This window comes from Drosophila rhopaloa, unplaced genomic scaffold (assembly GCF_018152115.1).
Source record: "Drosophila rhopaloa isolate 14029-0021.01 unplaced genomic scaffold, ASM1815211v1 contig_198, whole genome shotgun sequence".
Classification (NCBI taxonomy): Eukaryota; Metazoa; Arthropoda; class Insecta; order Diptera; family Drosophilidae; genus Drosophila; species Drosophila rhopaloa.
Window position 1 is genome coordinate 125140 of NW_025335081.1, and position 17446 is coordinate 142585.

Genomic DNA, 17446 nt, shown 5'->3' on the forward strand with positions numbered 1-17446 from the left:
TTCTAAATTCGCCACGGTGCAGGCCATCGCATCAAGAGCTATTGTCGACATTAAGGCCCCTATATTACACATAGTAAACTTTTTTCCAAATATAAAAACAATTTATTGCGACAATGAAAGGTCATTAAATTCCGAAACAATAAAATCAATGTTATTAAACAACTTTAATATTACTATTTCGAACGCACCACCTCTCCACAGTACCTCAAACGGCCAAGTGGAGAGATTTCATAGCACCTTGGCAGAAATAGCCCGATGCCTAAAAATAGAACACAATCTGAACGACACCACCGAGATAATCCTTTTGGCTACCAACAAATACAATAAATCAATTCATTCGGTAACTAACGAAAAACCCATAGAAATTGTCCATTCCAAGCCCTCAGAATTTGAAAGGGAAATTAGCAAGAAAATCCAACAGGCACAAGAAAAAACCCTCGACCAAATGAACAAAGATAGGACCCATAGGAACTATCAAGTCGGCGAAAAAGTTTTTCTGAAAGCAAATAAACGATTAGGAAACAAGCTTTCGCCGCTATGCTCAGAGGGAATCATTGAGGCAGACCTGGGGACCACGGTTCTCATTAAGGGGAGGGTGGTCCACAAGGACAATCTTCGATAACGATCCTTACTACGTTTTTAGTTATTCTATTCTTTTCATATTATTTCTAGGTTAAGACAATATCTTTTTATCTTGGCACTAGTGGCTGTTAGGACAGACGCGACGGTGAAACTCAACGACTACACGAACGCAGACTATATCCCGATAGAAGACAACGACATCGTAATCTGGGAGACTTACGGATACTTACAACACGCAACGAACCTGACAACTTACGAGGACTACGTGGACCAGACAGAAGCAATGACGAAAACGTTCACTGACGATCACAGGACTTCGGTAATATTAACGGACCTCCGACACATTCGCAAGTTGGTAGCTACCTTAAAAATCCACAATAGAGCCGCTAGAAGTATTAACGTAATTGGAACAGCCCTCAAAGTTATTGCAGGTACGCCTGACTTTAGCGACTGGGAGCAGATAAAAATCAATCAAGAGATTTTAATGAGAACAAACGAGGGACAAACAGATTTAAATATCAAATTTCAAGAACGCTTAAATGAACTCGCGAACGCGATGAATGAAATTCAAAAATTCGATACAGAAAAAGAAACACACCTTTTGGAAATTATTTTGGCAAAAAATAGAATCGTTATCACAGATTTAGAAAACATTCTTATGGGCTTAACCCTGGCAAAAATAAACATTGTTAGTCCGGCTATCCTGGATAGCACTGACATTGGCGAATTTAAGGACAAACAGCCTATTAACATTAGTCTTGTAGAAATATTAGAAGTATCTAGCATAAGTGTCTTCCAAAATTCAGAAATTCTTCACTTCCTAATTAAATTTCCAACTCCTAAGTTCGTATGTAAGAAGGTAACGGTCTACCCGGTCCAGCACAACAACAAGATCCTAGACTTTGAGAACGGGAACTTAGTCGCCGAATGCCCAACACAGAACCTTAACATCGGCTACTGTAAAGCGACTGTAGGCGCCACCTTCTGCAAGGAACTACAAAACAACACTTGCGCACAGCAAATCGTTTCCGGAACCACTGCGCACTGTCTCACGCTCCCGGGTCACCTAGAACCGGTTACAATAGTGGATCATGGTACCCTCATCATCAACGACGTTAACGCAACCATTACCGATGATCAGGGCCGAGACCAGGGAATATCGGGAACTTACCTGGTGACGTACTCCGACAGGGTAGCCGTCAATGGAACCTGGTTCATAAACCAACTGGGAAGCTCGAAGAAGAAACCTGCAGTATCAGCTATGACCGTAGTAAACATCACTGGTCACCATAACCGGCTAAGTCTTCCATTTCTTCATGAGCTTAGCCTGAGGAACCTCCACCACATTGGAACCCTTAATGAGCGGTACTCGATGAGATCCTTCCTCAACAATTCTCTCATCATACTAGTCGCCATCCTGTTATGCTGCACTATCTGGCTCGGCAAACATTATCTGAAGAACAAACGTCTTGCCAGATCAAGGGCTGCCGATGACATAGAACAGACGGGTCACCGGGACGGCGACCATTTAAAGGAAGGAGAAGTTAACACGCGCAAAAAGAATTTGGAAAAATTGCCAAATTGCAGACCGGATCCGACGGCCAACACGCGCAAGGGCGAAACTGCTGATCGCGCATTCCCAGGGCAGTTGCCCGAGGCTCGGTCCCAACACGCCTGCAGCGAGTGATTGTCGCTAGCTGGATACGGAATGCTGACATCGCACTTAGGCGACTGCGCTGCAGCGCAAATAAGGGCTTCATGGTGCGACCGGGACAGACCTTTAAGTTAGTTTAAAACTGAACTCCGCAGCTATAGCTGGCGATCAACATTATAATTAACAATCCATTGTATGAATTAAAATATCTTTGGCTTGAAAAGTTGAGTTTTTGAATGTGAAATAAAGAAATTCCAATTAAAAAAAAAAAAAAAATTTTTTTAAAAAAAAAAATTTTTATAACCTTGTCTGTAAAAAGTATCCTAAATTTAAATAAACTACAGATTATAAAATGAAAGACCGATTTTTAAGGGGATACGGCCACAGCCCAAACCGTAAGAGCAAGAGCAGCCAAATTTTTTCACAGTATTCCATTGGGGGCGTGGGCGCCCACTTAGATCCGATATGTCCCCCCAGTGGCCCCAAACAGCTCCAACATCCATTATTCTGAGCAAAAAAAAGTTTATGTATTTAAGCTTAACTTCTAAAGTGGTTGGAATTTCGTTATTTGTTTTTTTCCAAATTTTAGGTTTCGATATCCCCCATAATTTGGGGGCTACATTTAAAATGAACTTTTCGATTTAAAAAATCTAAACCGCTGCTCCGATCAAGATGATTTTTCGCTCAATAGTTATTCTATGGCCCAAAATCCTTAAGTTTAATTTTTCAAGTTTTTAACATTTTTTTAAGTATTTTTAACGAATTTATTTAGATTTTCTAAGTTATTGCGTTGCATTTTGCGTGAGCCTGTCGAGAGAGCGAAACCCAGAGAGCGGATGCCAAGAAAGGGGAGGGAAAGAGGCAATTTAAGTTAAATTTGTTTTGGATTTTAAAAACTTAAACTGCTGCTCCGATCAATAGGATTTTCGATCAATAGTCAGTCCTGTGGATCAAATGCTTAGGTTTTATTTTTCATTTTGTAGCAGAAGTAAGAGCCTTTTTTAATTTCCACCATGGAAGAAAATAGAAAATTACTACAAATTCTGTAAGCAAAGCCAAAATGTTTCCAAGTTAAATATTAATCTTAAGATTCGAACTTTTGACCAAATACGTATGTACATATGTATATTTGGAATTTGGAATTTCGTTATTTGTTTTTTTTCCAAATTTTAGGTTTTGAAAAGGCCTAATTAGAAATCTAAAAGAAATTTCGATATCCCCCATAATTTGGGGGCTACACTTAAAATTAACTTTTCGGTTTCCCGCATTTTGCGGGAGCCTGTCGAGAGAACGAAACCCAGAAGCCAAGAGAGCGACGGCCGAGAGAGCAACAGCCAAGAAAACTGATGATGGGGAGGGGTAGTGCTGCAGGGAAAGGGGGAGGGGAAAGAGGCAATTTAAGTTAAATTTGTTTGGGATTTTAAAAACTTAAACTGCTGCTCCGATCAATATGATTTTCGATCAATAGTCAGTCCTGTGGATCAAATGCTTAGGTTTTATTTTTCATTTTGTAGCAGAAGTAAGAGCCTTATTTAATTTCCACCATGGAAGAAAATAGAAAATTACTACAAATTCTGTAAGCAAACCCAAAATGTTTCCAAGTTAAATATTAATCTTAAGATACGAACTTTTGACCAAATACGTATGTACATATGTATATTTGGATATGTTTTGATTTGCTTATATGTACAATACATGTACATGCATACAATGTGTGTGTATGTTTCTATTCGAAAGTAGATAATGTGCTTAAATACAAATAAAATGATTTATTATACCCGTTTATCGATCAAATGTGGAATCTGAAAATAATACGTTACTTTGCTGTTTTTGTATTGGATGCCAATCTTTTACTGTGTGTACAAAGGTTTTCGTTTCATTCAAAACAAGAAATTTGAAAACAACAAATTCCAATTTACAAACAAGTATACATATTTGTGCGCTAATTAAAATTGCATTAATAACATTGTAACTGATAAAAAGTATACTAGCTCACGACTTTTACTTGGATCACTTTCATTTATTATATAGCTCTGCCAGTATCCTTCTGATTCTCTCTCTTGAAGGATCTTCTACATAGGTTGTTTACACAAAGGTTTTCAAAAAACGCCCAAATAAGAAATAAGAAAGTCCTGACAACCCAATTTCCTAACTCTAAACTAATATTAAGCGAACGAGCAAAAAGTCGTATACATTGGATGCACCTGGAGGGATGCAAAGCAAACTTTTAGAGGGAATTGTAGCCTTTTAAACTGAAACGGCAGACTGGATGGTATTAATGGGATCCTGGGTATAAACACTGTTTCCCCCTTCGTGCACCCCGTAAATACTGTTGCTTCGATTACATTCTTATGAAGACCTTTTATCTGCAATCGTGTCCCATTGCATAACTTTGGGGGACTTTTCAAGTTTTTAACATTTTTTTAAGTATTTTTAACGAATTTATTTAGATTTTCTAAGTTATTGCGTTGCATTTTGCGTGAGCCTGTCGAGAGAGCGAAACCCAGAGAGCGGATGCCAAGAAAGGGGAGGGAAAGAGGCAATTTAAGTTAAATTTGTTTTGGATTTTAAAAACTTAAACTGCTGCTCCGATCAATAGGATTTTCGATCAATAGTCAGTCCTGTGGATCAAATGCTTAGGTTTTATTTTTCATTTTGTAGCAGAAGTAAGAGCCTTTTTTAATTTCCACCATGGAAGAAAATAGAAAATTACTACAAATTCTGTAAGCAAAGCCAAAATGTTTCCAAGTTAAATATTAATCTTAAGATTCGAACTTTTGACCAAATACGTATGTACATATGTATATTTGGAATTTGGAATTTCGTTATTTGTTTTTTTCCAAATTTTAGGTTTTGAAAAGGCCTAATTAGAAATCTAAAAGAAATTTCGATTTCCCCCATAATTTGGGGGCTACACTTAAAATTAACTTTTCGGTTTCCCGCATTTTGCGGGAGCCTGTCGAGAGAACGAAACCCAGAAGCCAAGAGAGCGACGGCCGAGAGAGCAACAGCCAAGAAAACTGATGATGGGGAGGGGTAGTGCTGCAGGGAAAGGGGAGGGGAAAGAGGCAATTTAAGTTAAATTTGTTTGGGATTTTAAAAACTTAAACTGCTGCTCCGATCAATATGATTTTCGATCAATAGTCAGTCCTGTGGATCAAATGCTTAGGTTTTATTTTTCATTTTGTAGCAGAAGTAAGAGCCTTATTTAATTTCCACCATGGAAGAAAATAGAAAATTACTACAAATTCTGTAAGCAAACCCAAAATGTTTCCAAGTTAAATATTAATCTTAAGATACGAACTTTTGACCAAATACGTATGTACATATGTATATTTGGATATGTTTTGATTTGCTTATATGTACAATACATGTACATGCATACAATGTGTGTGTATGTTTCTATTCGAAAGTAGATAATGTGCTTAAATACAAATAAAATGATTTATTATACCCGTTTATCGATCAAATGTGGAATCTGAAAATAATACGTTACTTTGCTGTTTTTGTATTGGATGCCAATCTTTTACTGTGTGTACAAAGGTTTTCGTTTCATTCAAAACAAGAAATTTGAAAACAACAAATTCCAATTTACAAACAAGTATACATATTTGTGCGCTAATTAAAATTGCATTAATAACATTGTAACTGATAAAAAGTATACTAGCTCACGACTTTTACTTGGATCACTTTCATGTATTATATAGCTCTGCCAGTATCCTTCTGATTCTCTCTCTTGAAGGATCTTCTACATAGGTTGTTTACACAAAGGTTTTCAAAAAACGCCCAAATAAGAAATAAGAAAGTCCTGACAACCCAATTTCCTAACCCTAAACTAATATTAAGCGAAAGAGCAAAAAGTCGTATACATTGGATGCACCTGGAGGGATGCAAAGCAAACTTTTAGAGGGAATTGTAGCCTTTTAAACTGAAACGGCAGACTGGATGGTATTAATGGGATCCTGGGTATAAACACTGTTTCCCCCTTCGTGCACCCCGTAAATACTGTTGCTTCGATTACATTCTTATGAAGACCTTTTATCTGCAATCGTGTCCCATTGCATAACTTTGGGGGACTTTTCAAGTTTTTAACATTTTTTTAAGTATTTTTAACGAATTTATTTAGATTTTCTAAGTTATTGCGTTGCATTTTGCGTGAGCCTGTCGAGAGAGCGAAACCCAGAGAGCGGATGCCAAGAAAGGGGAGGGAAAGAGGCAATTTAAGTTAAATTTGTTTTGGATTTTAAAAACTTAAACTGCTGCTCCGATCAATATGATTTTCGATCAATAGTCAGTCCTGTGGATCAAATGCTTAGGTTTTATTTTTCATTTTGTAGCAGAAGTAAGAGCCTTATTTAATTTCCACCATGGAAGAAAATAGAAAATTACTACAAATTCTGTAAGCAAACCCAAAATGTTTCCAAGTTAAATATTAATCTTAAGATACGAACTTTTGACCAAATACGTATGTACATATGTATATTTGGATATGTTTTGATTTGCTTATATGTACAATACATGTACATGCATACAATGTGTGTGTATGTTTCTATTCGAAAGTAGATAATGTGCTTAAATACAAATAAAATGATTTATTATACCCGTTTATCGATCAAATGTGGAATCTGAAAATAATACGTTACTTTGCTGTTTTTGTATTGGATGCCAATCTTTTACTGTGTGTACAAAGGTTTTCGTTTCATTCAAAACAAGAAATTTGAAAACAACAAATTCCAATTTACAAACAAGTATACATATTTGTGCGCAAATTAAAATTGCATTAATAACATTGTAACTGATAAAAAGTATACAAGCTCACGACTTTTACTTGGATCACTTTCATCCCTAAAGATTATAAAATGAAAGACCGATTTTTAAGGGGATACGGCCACAGCCCAAACCGTAAGAGCAAGAGCAGCCAAATTTTTTCACAGTATTCCATTGGGGGCGTGGGCGCCCACTAAGATCCGATATGCCCCCCAGTGGCCCCAAACAGCTCCAACATCCATTATTTTGAGCAAAAAAAAGTTGATGTATTTAAGCTTAACTTCTAAACTTGTTGTAATTTCGATATTTGTTTTTTTCCGAATTTTAGGTTTTGAAAAGGGCTAATTAGAAATCTAAAAGAAATTTTGATATCCCCCATAATTTGGGGCTCACATTTAAAATTAACTTTTCGATTTAAAAAATCTAAGCCGCTGCTCCGATCAAGATGATTTTTCGCTCAATAGTTATTCTATGGCCCAAATACTTAAGTTTAATTTTTCAAGTTTTTATCATTTTTTTAAGTATTTTTAACGAATTTATTTAGATTTTCTAAGTTATTGCGTTGCATTTTGCGGGAGCCTGTCGAGAGAACGAAACCCAGAAGCCAAGAGAGCGACGGCCGAGAGAGCAACAGCCAAGAAAACTGATGATGGGGAGGGGAAAGAGGCAATTTAAGTTAAATTTGTTTAGGATTTTAAAAACTTAAACTGCTGCTCCGATCAATAGGATATTCGATCAATAGTCAGTCCTGTGGATCAAATGCTTAGGTTTTATTTTTCATTTTGTAGCAGAAGTAAGAGCCTTATTTAATTTCCACCATGGAAGAAAATAGAAAATTACTACAAATTCTGTAAGCAAACCCAAAATGTTTTCAAGTTAAATATTAATCTTAAGATACGAACTTTTGACCAAATACGTATGTACATATGTATATTTGGATATGTTTTGATTTGCTTATACGTACAATACATGTACATACATACAATGTGTGTGTATGTTTCTATTCGAAAGTAGATAATGTGCTTAAATACAAATAAAATGATTTATTATACCCGTTTATCGATCAAATGTGGAATCTGAAAATAATACGTTACTTTGCTGTTTTTGTATTGGATGCCAATCTTTTACTGTGTGTACAAAGGTTTTCGTTTCATTCAAAACAAGAAATTTGAAAACAACAAATTCCAATTTACAAACAAGTATACATATTTGTGCGCAAATTAAAATTGCATTAATAACATTGTAACTGATAAAAAGTATACTAGCTCACGACTTTTACTTGGATCACTTTTATTTATTATATAGCTCTGCCAGTATCCTTCTGATTCTCTCTCTTGAAGGATCTTCTACAAAGGTTGTTTACACAAAGGTTTTCAAAAAACGCCCAAATAAGAAATAAGAAAGTCCTGACAACCCAATTTCCTCCTCCAAACTAAATTAAAGAACAAGAAAAAAAAAACATATTAATTTGGCTCCACTGGGGGAGAAAAAAAACCTTCTTTAAAAATATTTTTTTTTTAAACTGAAACGGCAGACTGGATGGTATTAATGGGATCCTGGGTATAAACACTGTTTCCCCCTTCGTGCACCCCGTAAATACTGTTGCTTCGATTACATTCTTATGAAGACCTTTTATCTGCAATCGTGTCCCATTGCATAACTTTGGGGGACTTAAATTTCGCAATAACATTACGGGTGCTCCAATCCTAAGAGACAGATTATGCTGAGGAATTCCTGGAGGATTCAAGGAATTTAAAAATTCAACAGGGTAATGAACAGCATTATCAGCATCAGGAACAGAGTCGACCGATTTATAGGAGACTTCTAAACCATCAAATGAGTTTAGCAATAAATTATTAATAGTGGTTGCTCTTTCATTTTTCGTTGTCAAAATGGCGCGCTCAGATAGCCAATCTAAGCTTTTACATGATATGTTGGAAATGTCAGGAAATATTTTGGATGTAAGGTCTTGAACGTTTTTGACTACATTTCCTAAGCGTGATGTTATAACTATTTTTCCATCAACTGTTGGATGGACGCCATTCCCAATTTTTAAAAGAGTTTCGGCAAAAATTCCTGCAGAACTGTCTCCTTTTAAGTGCACTCGCATATTTTTCGTGACCGCTAGTTTTTTTATCTGTGGCCATAAAAATGAAGATTTTAAACAGGCCTTTATTTCGTCAGCTCTTGTACCTCTTGGCACAACAGGAAGGGTTTGGCGATAGTCTCCAGCTAGCAGGACTGTAATACCACCCATCAACATAGTATTCTCATTAATATCTTGCAGGGTTCTATTTATGGCTTCAAGCCCACCTTTATGTGACATTGTGCACTCATCCCAAACAATTAACTTACAATCTTTAAACACCGCAGCCATATTACATTGCTTTGAAATAGAGCAATGAGGTGTTTCTAAATTAACTAAATCCAAAGGAAGTTTAAATGTAGAATGAGCAGTTCGACCTCCATTGAGCAGGGTAGCAGCTATACCGGAAGATGCTACAGCTAGGGCCATTTTTTTTTAACTTCGAACTTTTGCCAACAATAAGTTTGTCAAGAAGGTTTTACCTGTCCCTCCAGGTGCATCCAAAAAAAATATTTCACCCATCTCAGCCCCAACGCTTTGTAAAATTGTATTGTATACGACTTTTTGCTCGTTCGCTTAATATTAGTTTAGAGTTAGGAAATTGGGTTGTCAGGACTTTCTTATTTCTTATTTGGGCGTTTTTTGAAAACCTTTGTGTAAACAACCTTTGTAGAAGATCCTTCAAGAGAGAGAATCAGAAGGATACTGGCAGAGCTATATAATAAATGAAAGTGATCCAAGTAAAAGTCGTGAGCTAGTATACTTTTTATCAGTTACAATGTTATCAATGCAATTTTAATTTGCGCACAAATATGTATACTTGTTTGTAAATTGGAATTTGTTGTTTTCAAATTTCTTGTTTTGAATGAAACGAAAACCTTTGTACACACAGTAAAAGATTGGCATCCAATACAAAAACAGCAAAGTAACGTATTATTTTCAGATTCCACATTTGATCGATAAACGGGTATAATAAATCATTTTATTTGTATTTAAGCACATTATCTACTTTCGAATAGAAACATACACACACATTGTATGTATGTACATGTATTGTACATATAAGCAAATCAAAACATATCCAAATATACATATGTACATACGTATTTGGTCAAAAGTTCGAATCTTAAGATTAATATTTAACTTGGAAACATTTTGGCTTTGCTTACAGAATTTGTAGTAATTTTCTATTTTCTTCCATGGTGGAAATTAAATAAGGCTCTTACTTCTGCTACAAAATGAAAAATAAAACCTAAGCATTTGATCCACAGGACTGACTATTGATCGAAAATCATATTGATCGGAGCAGCAGTTTAAGTTTTTAAAATCCTAAACAAATTTAACTTAAATTGCCTCTTTCCCCTCCCCTTTCCCTGCAGCACTACCCCTCCCCATCATCAGTTTTCTTGGCTGTTGCTCTCTCGGCCGTCGCTCTCTTGGCTTCTGGGTTTCGTTCTCTCGACAGGCTCCCGCAAAATGCAACGCAATGACTTAGAAAATCTAAATAAATTCGTTAAAAATACTTAAAAAAATGTTAAAAACTTGAAAAATTAAACTTAAGCATTTGGGCCATAGAATAACTATTGAGCGAAAAATCATCTTGATCGGAGCAGCGGTTTAGATTTTTTAAATCGAAAAGTTAATTTTAAATGTAGCCCCCAAATTATGGGGGATATCGAAATTTCTTTTAGATTTCTAATTAGGCCTTTTCAAAACCTAAAATTTGGAAAAAACCAAATATCGAAATTCCAACCACTTTAGAAGTTAAGCTTAAATACATCAACTTTTTTTTGCTCAGAATAATGGATGTTGGAGCTGTTTGGGGCCACTGGGGGGACATATCGGATCTTAGTGGGCGCCCACGCCCCCAATGGAATACTGTGAAAAAATTTGGCTGCTCTTGCTCTTACGGTTTGGGCTGTGGCCGTATCCCCTTAAAAATCGGTCTTTCATTTTATAATCTTTAGGGATGAAAGTGATCCAAGTAAAAGTCGTGAGCTTGTATACTTTTTATCAGTTACAATGTTATCAATGCAATTTTAATTTGCGCACAAATATGTATACTTGTTTGTAAATTGGAATTTGTTGTTTTCAAATTTCTTGTTTTGAATGAAACGAAAACCTTTGTACACACAGTAAAAGATTGGCATCCAATACAAAAACAGCAAAGTAACGTATTATTTTCAGATTCCACATTTGATCGATAAACGGGTATAATAAATCATTTTATTTGTATTTAAGCACATTATCTACTTTCGAATAGAAACATACACACACATTGTATGTATGTACATGTATTGTACATATAAGCAAATCAAAACATATCCAAATATACATATGTACATACGTATTTGGTCAAAAGTTCGAATCTTAAGATTAATATTTAACTTGGAAACATTTTGGCTTTGCTTACAGAATTTGTAGTAATTTTCTATTTTCTTCCATGGTGGAAATTAAATAAGGCTCTTACTTCTGCTACAAAATGAAAAATAAAACCTAAGCATTTGATCCACAGGACTGACTATTGATCGAAAATCCTATTGATCGGAGCAGCAGTTTAAGTTTTTAAAATCCAAAACAAATTTAACTTAAATTGCCTCTTTCCCCTCCCCTTTCCCTGCAGCACTACCCCTCCCCCTCATCAGTTTTCTTGGCTGTTGCTCTCTCGGCCGTCGCTCTCTTGGCATCCGCTCTCTGGGTTTCGCTCTCTCGACAGGCTCACGCAAAATGCAACGCAATAACTTAGAAAATCTAAATAAATTCGTTAAAAATACTTAAAAAATGTTAAAAACTTGAAAAATTAAACTTAAGCATTTGGGCCATAGAATAACTATTGAGCGAAAAATCATCTTGATCGGAGCAGCGGTTTAGATTTTTTAAATCGAAAAGTTAATTTTAAATGTAGCCCCCAAATTATGGGGGATATCGAAATTTCTTTTAGATTTCTAATTAGGCCTTTTCAAAACCTAAAATTTGGAAAAAACCAAATATCGAAATTCCAACCACTTTAGAAGTTAAGCTTAAATACATAAACTTTTTTTTGCTCAGAATAATGGATGTTGGAGCTGTTTGGGGCCACTGGGGGGACATATCGGATCTAAGTGGGCGCCCACGCCCCCAATGGAATACTGTGAAAAAATTTGGCTGCTCTTGCTCTTACGGTTTGGGCTGTGGCCGTATCCCCTTAAAAATCGGTCTTTCATTTTATAATCTTTAGGGATGAAAGTGATCCAAGTAAAAGTCGTGAGCTTGTATACTTTTTATCAGTTACAATGTTATCAATGCAATTTTAATTTGCGCACAAATATGTATACTTGTTTGTAAATTGGAATTTGTTGTTTTCAAATTTCTTGTTTTGAATGAAACGAAAACCTTTGTACACACAGTAAAAGATTGGCATCCAATACAAAAACAGCAAAGTAACGTATTATTTTCAGATTCCACATTTGATCGATAAACGGGTATAATAAATCATTTTATTTGTATTTAAGCACATTATCTACTTTCGAATAGAAACATACACACACATTGTATGTATGTACATGTATTGTACATATAAGCAAATCAAAACATATCCAAATATACATATGTACATACGTATTTGGTCAAAAGTTCGAATCTTAAGATTAATATTTAACTTGGAAACATTTTGGCTTTGCTTACAGAATTTGTAGTAATTTTCTATTTTCTTCCATGGTGGAAATTAAATAAGGCTCTTACTTCTGCTACAAAATGAAAAATAAAACCTAAGCATTTGATCCACAGGACTGACTATTGATCGAAAATCCTATTGATCGGAGCAGCAGTTTAAGTTTTTAAAATCCAAAACAAATTTAACTTAAATTGCCTCTTTCCCCTCCCCCTTTCCCTGCAGCACTACCCCTCCCCCTCATCAGTTTTCTTGGCTGTTGCTCTCTCGGCCGTCGCTCTCTTGGCATCCGCTCTCTGGGTTTCGCTCTCTCGACAGGCTCCCGCAAAATGCAACGCAATAACTTAGAAAATCTAAATAAATTCGTTAAAAATACTTAAAAAAATGTTAAAAACTTGAAAAATTAAACTTAAGCATTTGGGCCATAGAATAACTATTGAGCGAAAAATCATCTTGATCGGAGCAGCGGTTTAGATTTTTTAAATCGAAAAGTTAATTTTAAATGTAGCCCCCAAATTATGGGGGATATCGAAATTTCTTTTAGATTTCTAATTAGGCCTTTTCAAAACCTAAAATTTGGAAAAAACCAAATATCGAAATTCCAACCACTTTAGAAGTTAAGCTTAAATACATAAACTTTTTTTTTGCTCAGAATAATGGATGTTGGAGCTGTTTGGGGCCACTAGGGGGGACATATCGGATCTAAGTGGGCGCCCACGCCCCCAATGGAATACTGTGAAAAAATTTGGCTGCTCTTGCTCTTACGGTTTGGGCTGTGGCCGTATCCCCTTAAAAATCGGTCTTTCATTTTATAATCTTTAGGGATGAAAGTGATCCAAGTAAAAGTCGTGAGCTTGTATACTTTTTATCAGTTACAATGTTATCAATGCAATTTTAATTTGCGCACAAATATGTATACTTGTTTGTAAATTGGAATTTGTTGTTTTCAAATTTCTTGTTTTGAATGAAACGAAAACCTTTGTACACACAGTAAAAGATTGGCATCCAATACAAAAACAGCAAAGTAACGTATTATTTTCAGATTCCACATTTGATCGATAAACGGGTATAATAAATCATTTTATTTGTATTTAAGCACATTATCTACTTTCGAATAGAAACATACACACACATTGTATGTATGTACATGTATTGTACATATAAGCAAATCAAAACATATCCAAATATACATATGTACATACGTATTTGGTCAAAAGTTCGAATCTTAAGATTAATATTTAACTTGGAAACATTTTGGCTTTGCTTACAGAATTTGTAGTAATTTTCTATTTTCTTCCATGGTGGAAATTAAATAAGGCTCTTACTTCTGCTACAAAATGAAAAATAAAACCTAAGCATTTGATCCACAGGACTGACTATTGATCGAAAATCCTATTGATCGGAGCAGCAGTTTAAGTTTTTAAAATCCAAAACAAATTTAACTTAAATTGCCTCTTTCCCCTCCCCCTTTCCCTGCAGCACTACCCCTCCCCCTCATCAGTTTTCTTGGCTGTTGCTCTCTCGGCCGTCGCTCTCTTGGCATCCGCTCTCTGGGTTTCGCTCTCTCGACAGGCTCACGCAAAATGCAACGCAATAACTTAGAAAATCTAAATAAATTCGTTAAAAATACTTAAAAAATGTTAAAAACTTGAAAAATTAAACTTAAGCATTTGGGCCATAGAATAACTATTGAGCGAAAAATCATCTTGATCGGAGCAGCGGTTTAGATTTTTTAAATCGAAAAGTTAATTTTAAATGTAGCCCCCAAATTATGGGGGATATCGAAATTTCTTTTAGATTTCTAATTAGGCCTTTTCAAAACCTAAAATTTGGAAAAAACCAAATATCGAAATTCCAACCACTTTAGAAGTTAAGCTTAAATACATAAACTTTTTTTTGCTCAGAATAATGGATGTTGGAGCTGTTTGGGGCCACTGGGGGGACATATCGGATCTTAGTGGGCGCCCACGCCCCCAATGGAATACTGTGAAAAAATTTGGCTGCTCTTGCTCTTACGGTTTGGGCTGTGGCCGTATCCCCTTAAAAATCGGTCTTTCATTTTATAATCTTTAGGGATGAAAGTGATCCAAGTAAAAGTCGTGAGCTTGTATACTTTTTATCAGTTACAATGTTATCAATGCAATTTTAATTTGCGCACAAATATGTATACTTGTTTGTAAATTGGAATTTGTTGTTTTCAAATTTCTTGTTTTGAATGAAACGAAAACCTTTGTACACACAGTAAAAGATTGGCATCCAATACAAAAACAGCAAAGTAACGTATTATTTTCAGATTCCACATTTGATCGATAAACGGGTATAATAAATCATTTTATTTGTATTTAAGCACATTATCTACTTTCGAATAGAAACATACACACACATTGTATGTATGTACATGTATTGTACATATAAGCAAATCAAAACATATCCAAATATACATATGTACATACGTATTTGGTCAAAAGTTCGAATCTTAAGATTAATATTTAACTTGGAAACATTTTGGCTTTGCTTACAGAATTTGTAGTAATTTTCTATTTTCTTCCATGGTGGAAATTAAATAAGGCTCTTACTTCTGCTACAAAATGAAAAATAAAACCTAAGCATTTGATCCACAGGACTGACTATTGATCGAAAATCCTATTGATCGGAGCAGCAGTTTAAGTTTTTAAAATCCAAAACAAATTTAACTTAAATTGCCTCTTTCCCCTCCCCCTTTCCCTGCAGCACTACCCCTCCCCCTCATCAGTTTTCTTGGCTGTTGCTCTCTCGGCCGTCGCTCTCTTGGCATCGCTCTCTGGGTTTCGCTCTCTCGACAGGCTCACGCAAAATGCAACGCAATAACTTAGAAAATCTAAATAAATTCGTTAAAAATACTTAAAAAAATGTTAAAAACTTGAAAAATTAAACTTAAGCATTTGGGCCATAGAATAACTATTGAGCGAAAAATCATCTTGATCGGAGCAGCGGTTTAGATTTTTTAAATCGAAAAGTTAATTTTAAATGTAGCCCCCAAATTATGGGGGATATCGAAATTTCTTTTAGATTTCTAATTAGGCCTTTTCAAAACCTAAAATTTGGAAAAAACCAAATATCGAAATTCCAACCACTTTAGAAGTTAAGCTTAAATACATCAACTTTTTTTTGCTCAGAATAATGGATGTTGGAGCTGTTTGGGGCCACTGGGGGGACATATCGGATCTTAGTGGGCGCCCACGCCCCCAATGGAATACTGTGAAAAATTTGGCTGCTCTTGCTCTTACGGTTTGGGCTGTGGCCGTATCCCCTTAAAAATCGGTCTTTCATTTTATAATCTTTAGGGATGAAAGTGATCCAAGTAAAAGTCGTGAGCTTGTATACTTTTTATCAGTTACAATGTTATCAATGCAATTTTAATTTGCGCACAAATATGTATACTTGTTTGTAAATTGGAATTTGTTGTTTTCAAATTTCTTGTTTTGAATGAAACGAAAACCTTTGTACACACAGTAAAAGATTGGCATCCAATACAAAAACAGCAAAGTAACGTATTATTTTCAGATTCCACATTTGATCGATAAACGGGTATAATAAATCATTTTATTTGTATTTAAGCACATTATCTACTTTCGAATAGAAACATACACACACATTGTATGTATGTACATGTATTGTACATATAAGCAAATCAAAACATATCCAAATATACATATGTACATACGTATTTGGTCAAAAGTTCGAATCTTAAGATTAATATTTAACTTGGAAACATTTTGGCTTTGCTTACAGAATTTGTAGTAATTTTCTATTTTCTTCCATGGTGGAAATTAAATAAGGCTCTTACTTCTGCTACAAAATGAAAAATAAAACCTAAGCATTTGATCCACAGGACTGACTATTGATCGAAAATCATATTGATCGGAGCAGCAGTTTAAGTTTTTAAAATCCTAAACAAATTTAACTTAAATTGCCTCTTTCCCCTCCCCTTTCCCTGCAGCACTACCCCTCCCCATCATCAGTTTTCTTGGCTGTTGCTCTCTCGGCCGTCGCTCTCTTGGCTTCTGGGTTTCGTTCTCTCGACAGGCTCCCGCAAAATGCAACGCAAATGACTTAGAAAATCTAAATAAATTCGTTAAAAATACTTAAAAAAATGTTAAAAACTTGAAAAATTAAACTTAAGCATTTGGGCCATAGAATAACTATTGAGCGAAAAATCATCTTGATCGGAGCAGCGGTTTAGATTTTTTAAATCGAAAAGTTAATTTTAAATGTAGCCCCCAAATTATGGGGGATATCAAAATTTCTTTTAGATTTCTAATTAGGCCTTTTCAAAACCTAAAATTCGGAAAAAACCAAATATCGAAATTCCAACCAGTTTAGAAGTTAAGCTTAAATACATCAACTTTTTTTTGCTCAGAATAATGGATGTTGGAGCTGTTTGGGGCCACTGGGGGGACATATCGGATCTTAGTGGGCGCCCACGCCCCCAATGGAATACTGTGAAAAAATTTGGCTGCTCTTGCTCTTACGGTTTGGGCTGTGGCCGTATCCCCTTAAAAATCGGTCTTTCATTTTATAATCTTTAGGGATCGCAGGGGCAGAGTTTGAAGCTGGCTGGACTAGATCTTAGAGAAGATTGCTTCTCTCACGGACAATTTTATGTCGCATGCTCTAGAGTTAGCTCTGCCAGTAGCCTTATTATTCTCGCTCCTGAAGGATCTTCTAA